This window comes from Oratosquilla oratoria, chromosome 11 (assembly GCF_046742065.1).
Source record: "Oratosquilla oratoria isolate Oo_2021 chromosome 11, ASM4674206v1, whole genome shotgun sequence".
Taxonomy (NCBI): domain Eukaryota; kingdom Metazoa; phylum Arthropoda; class Malacostraca; order Stomatopoda; family Squillidae; genus Oratosquilla; species Oratosquilla oratoria.
In genome coordinates, this window is record NC_134787.1 from 46,160,176 (window position 1) to 46,167,675 (window position 7,500).

Sequence of the window (7,500 nt, forward strand, 5' to 3'; positions counted from 1 at the left end):
GCGGACGCTTTTCATTTGTATGTGAGTTGCAACCTTTTGATAAAAACACACGAACGCAAAGCGTCGAAGAATTTGTTGGGGCAAGTAACAGACACTGCATAGAATCTGAGAGAAGTACGGGACTCGAACCCGCGACTAGGAGGAGGGAGCAAAAACCACATGCTTCCGGTACGCCATCTTGAGTGGAGTTATAGAACGGTTCAGAACAAAGTTAAATAGCATTTGCCAGACACAAAAAGTGTTAATGAGGGAGTGAAGTAATTCGTTCATAATTAACCCGACCTTAGGGACACACGTTCAGTAAATTCCCGTACTACGGCGCAATCCCAATTCCTCAGCAGAATAAATGGTCTGGAGTTCGCCAGAAAAGAAAGTAAAAAAACGTTATCGTGGCGAAAGAGATAATCAAAACAATTCGAACTCCTTCAGCATGATAGATTTACCTCATCTATGTAAAACCACCTGGCATTCAATGGTATTGAGCAATAATGTGGGTGGAAGATATATGATTGAGAGTAGGTACTCAATGTAGCTCCACGTTTGTCTTCTGAGTTTGAACATTGCTATAAAAGGGTATTTATTGAATATTTTTCATCATGAAGGAAATGAACAGTTAGTTGATTAGAAGTCTATGGTCATACCTATCTTGATACAACGGATAAGGTCTGCCTGTCTGTTTGCCCGTCCGTCTGCATCTGTCTGTTTGATTGCCTGTCTGTCTGTCTACCTGTCCGTCTGTATCTGTCTACTTGTCTGTCCATCCGTATGTATCTGTCTGTCTGTCTGTCTTACCATCCTTGCTAAGGCGTCGAAGTGAGGCACGAACCTAAACTCACTCGACGAGACTCGTTCGGAAAGACGCAAGGTGGGCTTTGTTCTCCAAGTGTTTCCGACCTCTCCCAGCGTTTTCTTTTGCTGCCTCGCCTTTGGAGGACGCTAAACTTTTTTAATCTGTTACAGATTTCATCTGGGGCCCAAAATAATTGTTAGAATTGTTGGAAGAGGATGAAGTGGTCCTGCTCTCATGTTTTTCCTTGACTTTACTCCGAGTTGGTGGAGGGGGTGGAGCTATATTTGTTTGGTGGGAGGAGCTTAGTGCGGTTGGGAGGGGCTTAGTGTGGAATGGAAAGAGCTTAGTGTAAGTTGGGAGGAGCTTAGTGTGAATTGTGAGGCGCTCAATGTGAGCTGGGAGGGCTTAGTGTGGATTTAGAGGAGGTTAGGCTGGGTTGTGAGGGGCTTAGTTCTGAGTTACTGGAACTTGGTATGAATTACGAAAAGCCAAATGTGGGTTGTGCAGGGTTAAGCACGAGTTGAGAGTGATTAGAGTGGGTTGTGAGGAGCTTAGTGGTAATTGGGAGAATTTAGTGGGAAATGGGAAGAGTTTGGTGTGAGCTGGGAGGAATTTAGTGCGGGTTGGGGAAGGCTTAGTGTGGAATGGGACGAGTTTTGTATAGAATGAAAGGGGATTAATGTGCGTTGTGAGTACCTTAGGGTAAGTTGATTGGGGGGAACTTAGTGTGGATTAGGAGGAGCCTAGTTCAGGTTAGGAGGAACTTAGAACAGGTTGGGAGGAGCCTAATTCAGGTTGGGAGGAGCCTATTTCAGGTTGGGAGGAGCCTAGTTTAGGTTAGGAAGAACTTAGAACAGTTTGGGAGAAGCCTAGTTCAGGTTAGGAGGAGCTTAGGTCAGGTTGGGAGGAGCCTAGTTCAGGTTGATAGGAATTTAGCGCAAGTTAGGAGGAGCTTAATGTGGATTGGGAGGAGCAAAGATCAGGTTGGGAGGAACTTAGTGTAGGTTGGAAGGAGCGTAGTTCAGGTTTGGGGGAGCTTAGTATAGGTTGGGAGGAGCTTAAAGTGAGTTGGGAGGAGCCTAATTCATGTTGGGAGGAGGTTAGAGGGACCTAGTTCAATAAACTTGGGATGGGTTGGGAGGAGATTAGTTGGATTGGGTGTGGTGCTTCGAACCGCTTCACTGAAGCGGAAAGTGAAGCAGTAAATGAAGCATAGAAAAGCACCAATCACCGCTACGTCACATATTATGGAATATACAAGGACAAAGCGCCGTCATGAAAGCAGGAGTGACCTACTCATTTGTCGTCGTCGTGCACGTCTACCAGAGTGCGAACCCTCATTCGGTAGTTACGTACTTAGAGACAAATATAAGAAACGACGACAGACTTGTGTGTAAAATTACATAAAAGTTGCACTGATTCAATTCATCTTGTTTGTGTAAATGAAGTTAAGTAACGCATTACATGAGTGTAAGGTGGGATGGAAAATATTAATAGATTGGGAAAGGCTGAGGTTGGGTTGGGAGGAGCTTATGTTGGGTTGGGAGGAGCTTATGTTGGATTGGGAGGAGCTTATGTTGTGTTGGGAGGAGCTTATGTTGTGTTGGGAGGAGTTTATGTTGGGTTGGGAGGAGCTTATTTTGGATTAGGAGGAGCTTATGTTGGGTTGGAAGGAGTTTACGTTGGATTGGGAGAGGCTTATTTTAGGTTGGGAGGAGCTTATGTTGTGTTGGGAGGAGTTTATATTGGGTTAGGAGGAGCTTATTTTGGATTGAAGGAGAGATTATATTGGGTTGGGAGGAGCTTATTTTGGATTAGGAGGAGCTTATGTTGGGTTGAGAGGAGTTTATGGAGCTTATGTTGGATTGGGAGGGCTTATATTGGATTGAGACGAGCTTAATGTAAAAAATTCATCAATGGTGTGATGTGGAATTGGGGAGGAGATGGAGCTGTAGCATGTAGACGAAAAGTATGGGAAAGAAAATAGGTAAGGAAAAGAAATCTGAGATAAAGATAAGATAAAGAATAAAGTCAGCCAGGGGATTATAGGAACGAATGTGGATTTCGAGGAACGCACAAGAAAGAAATGTAAAGAACAGGAATTAGAGGAGAGGACGAAGCCAGAAGATAGTAAAAGGGTCAAATAAAACAAAAAATAAATCTATATGAAAAAAACTAGAATAAAGTGGAAGTTGCGAAGATAAAGGAAACGAGAAAAACAAAATGAGAGAGATAGAAAGGAATATGTGAAACATGTGGATGTAGGAGAAAAATTATACAGGAATGTATGACACGCGGAAAAAGAGGAGGGGAAATGGCGTGGCACTGGAACAAATAAATATGAGTCTGAAATAAACAAAGAGAAATGTAAAAAGAAAAAAAAAATCGAAAATAATTAGTGTGGAAAAGTTTGTCTATCCATTCACCAAAAACTTTTTTCATCCTTATAAAGAAAGTAGCCAAGTCAAAGGCACGTACCTAATCTCGCCCATTCCATTTCCCCTCTATTACAATTTCCTCCCTCTCGTCATAGCTTCTCATGGATAATGGATTATCCCTGTATCCTGCCTACTACTTTGGGTCAAAAGCAATGCAGCAAGACATAGCACATCCACAGCAAAGCCGCTTCACTTAATCGGTGACCCCTGCTCTCCGTCTCCTCATGCAGAAAAAAGAGAAGACGGGGAGAAGTCCCTTCGGGCTGCATCAAAATATCATTCACACATAAGCGCTCCCCCATTCCCTACTCCTCCCTTCCTTGCATCATAGTATCATCTACACAGTCACTCTCCATTCATCTCTATCTCCTGCCTTTCTCCTTGCTCAACAGGCATTCCCCTATTGTTCACCCCATCCATCCATCTCATCCTCGGCGATACCCTCAAATTCACACCCTCTACATCTGCCTTCCACACTTCTTTTACTAATCTTTCTTGTGGGAATTTACCTTTTAGGGCTACAGAGTGCAGGATGTCTAATCCCACCCTCTATCTCATTTTAGTCGTTTTTTACAATCTGAATGGGAAGACTCGGCGGTAATATTCTTTCCTTCCATACCAGAAGGGTAGGCGAAAATGGAAATATATATTCAGAGAAATGGTACGGGACAGTGTGGAAAAGTAAACACCGAAAATAAGTGAAAGCATAAAATATAATTGCATAAGGATTATTGTTTTAAATAAAACCAGTTAATATAAATACAAATAGAAAGTGTACTTAGGGTGATTAATTCAACATTACTAATGATGATGATGATTGTAAGAAACGTCAGCCAGAACCATCACCTCGTAACTTGTCATCAAAACCCGCCACTGCTCTCGCTTTTATCTGGAGGTGCAGCTAGGTTTCAAGACTGGGCCATAGATCTCGTTCTACCAACTTTGATTACTTTCTTTTCACTTTCTCACACGAGAACTGATAACCGGTGAGTTCACTCCTCTTTCTCTTTTAACCACTCGGTGGCAGGAAAACAGATCCAAACCAATACAACCCAGACAACAGCCCACATTTTCATTTCCTGAGGGAGGCTGAAGAACGGTTACCTACTGCCGTTTACTAGTCAGCGAGACTCAAAGCGACAAGAGTTACTATAAGGGTGGCTGGAAGGATCAAGTATGATATCATTGATAATAGATACTGATAATAATATTAACAGAAGAAAATGAGAGCAGCAGGAGAAAGAGAGTGAGGCAGGAGTGAGAGGGGAAAGAGAAAGAGAGTAGGAAGAAGAAAAGGCGGGATAGGGAGGAGGAGAAGGTGAAAAGAGGAAGAGGAGGAAGAGTGGAAGGAAGAAAAAGTACAGAAGGAGGGATAGTAGAGGAAGGGAGCATGAGGAGGGGGAGGAGAAGGAGGAGGAGGAGGAAGAGTAGGAGTAAGGAGCAGGGAGAGAAAAATGATGAAAAAGAAGGAAAAGGTGAACGAGAGGGAAGAAACGCAGAAAGAGGAAAATGAGAAAAAAAGAGGAAAAGAAGGAAAAAGCTAGAAAGAAACTGGGAGGAAAGGGAAGAGGAGAAAAGTGAAAGAAATGGTAGAATAATGATGGTGGTGATGATGATGAAGATGATGATGATGATGATGATGATGATGATGATGATGATGATGATGATGATGATGATGATGATGATGATGATGACGATGACGATGACGATGATGATGATGACGATGATGATGACGATGATGACGACGACAGTGCTGATAAAACGACGACGATGATAATGGCGACACAAGACAGAAAAAAAAAAAATGGAAAGCAGGAGACAGGAAAATGAAGAGGACTACGAGGCGGAGGTAGGAGGAGGAAAAGGCGAAAAATAGCAAAACAGTAGAGTTTACCGGAGAGTCGAAAAGTTTGACACTTGAAGCATTTGAAGTTGAGTTGGTTTTATTCGCGCGAGAGGAGGGCGGGAGGGAGTCAGTGGAGGGTGAGCAGGAGGTGGTGGAGGAGGTTGGGAGGTCGGGGGTGTGGGGGTGTGTGGGGGGTTGGGGGCAAAAGACATCTGCTGGAGAAGAGGTAGGAAGTACGTGACTTAATTGTAGGGGAGATGGCGGATATGGACTAGACTGGTGGAGATCTATGGTGAAGACGTCTTGCAGGGTGACGTGGTCGGTGTAATGATGGTGGAGAAATGGAAGGAAGGGAATAAGGAATAGAATGATGATGATGATGATGATGATGATGATGATGATGATGATGATGATGATGATGATGATGATGATGATGATGATGATGATGATGATGATGATGATAACAACAATAACAATAGTAATAATAATAATAATGACAATAATGATAATAGTAATAATAATAACAATAATAACAATAGTAATAATAATAATAATAATGATACTACTACTACTACTACTACTACTACTAATTATTATTATTATTATTGTTATCATTATTATCACTATTATTATGATTTTTAATAATAATAATAATAATAATAATAATAATAATAATAACAATAATAATAATAATGATAATAATAATAATAATAATAATAATAATAATAATAATAATAATGATAATGATAATGATAATAATAATAATAACAATAATAATAATAATAATAATAATAATAATAATAATAATAATAATAATAATAATAATAATAATAATAATAATAATAATAATAATAATAATAATAATAATAATAATAATAATAATAATAATAATAATATCTAAAAGAAAAGAAAATGTCTTCTTCCCTACTGCAGCTGACATGAAAATAGTTATACACAAAAAACAGTCCAGTGCTTCTTCTCGGAGATGTGTCTGGGAAGCCAAAAGGACCGTTGGCAGTCGCTGTGGGGCTGTGTGTTTCCATTTAGAATTTAGTGAAACCCAGGGCAACGCTTACTATTATGTTACCATTAGGGAAAAGTAGGTCGTCAGATTTGAATGAAGATAACTCAAGGTTCAGGGGTGGAGAGGCAAAAACTGTAAAATATTGAAGAGGAAAACACAGGCAAAATCTTTAAAAGATTGAAGAGGAAGACAGAGAAGAAAGCGGAGAGGTTTGAAAAAAAAAACAGAAAAAAAGGTAAATTGAGATAACCAAGGAAAAATAATCGTATGTTATCATTGGCAGTGGAGAGAAATTTAAATGAAGTAAGAAATAAATGTAAAGAAGAAAAAAAAAAAAACTCAAATTAAGAAGAAGTGGATAGAGAAGCAAGAGATGAAGAACAAATTCAGGGAATTTGAGAGAAGACAACTGAAAATAGGGAATACGGAAACTGGACCAAAGGGTATAAAAAAAAAAAAAAAAAAATCTTATGCGAATCAGAAATAATATGAAATAAAAAAAAATGAAAATAAAAGGAAGAAAGAAAAAGATGACAAAGTGGACCAGGTTATTATGAAGAAAAAGTGGGAGAAAGAGGAAGTGGATAAGATGGAGAAAAACAAGAATTGAAGAGAAAAACTAAACTAAACTATTATATTCTGGTTCAAGAATGTTGGGAGGAGAGAGATGAGGAGAGATAAGAAAGAGACAAATCTGAGCATGAAAGTGGCATTAGAGGAAAGGAAAGATGAAAAAGAAAAGAAATTCTAACGAATACAACCGGGAGTTTAACTAAACAAGAGAAAACCTAAAGGAGTAGGAGGTAAGAGAGAAAGGGAGATATTGAGAGTTGGAAATATTGCTTGTGGGTATGGAGTGGGCAACACAAGGAAGAGAAAAGGTAAGACATTGGAAGAGGTTAAGAGAAGATAGAAACAGTGTTAGAGGAAATTACCCCATAACAAGTCTCGTCCCGCAGTCCGCAAGAAGACACTTTGGAAAAAAAGGAACTAAACGAAAGACAACATGTCTTTGTTTCTATATGTTACGGAAAAAGAAAGATGTGAAAGTAAAAGAGCAGGTAAAAAAAAAAAACAAAAACCAGTGGTAGTTAATCTATGGAATGACAGCCGAAAACAGCTGAAGGGAAAGAAGCGCAGGGCGTCAAAGATGAGTGATAAGGGGACTTACGGGAGGAAGGACAAAGAAGAGGAGGAAGAGGAGGAAGAGGAGGAAGAGGAGGAAGAATAAAGAAGGTGGGATGCCGATGAACAGGGTGGGGGGATGCGTTGGAGGGAAAGGAGAAGTGGGAGATGGCGAAGAGGCCTGGGGGAAGGGGGGAAGGGGGGAAGGGGGGAAGGGGGGAAGGGGGAAGGCGAGTTGGGGGAAATACTTGGTGAAGAGGAGGCAAGTTCGGTTGGA

The 7,500-nt window shown here is 40.4% G+C and overlaps 1 protein-coding gene across 9 annotated transcripts in view; it reads right to left on the reverse strand.

Moving 5' to 3' along the window:
• Positions 1 to 7,500, reverse strand: part of LOC143029790 (cell adhesion molecule Dscam2-like) — a 971,930-nt gene that overhangs the window by 92,217 nt on the left and 872,213 nt on the right. The gene's annotated exons all lie outside the window — the stretch shown is intronic.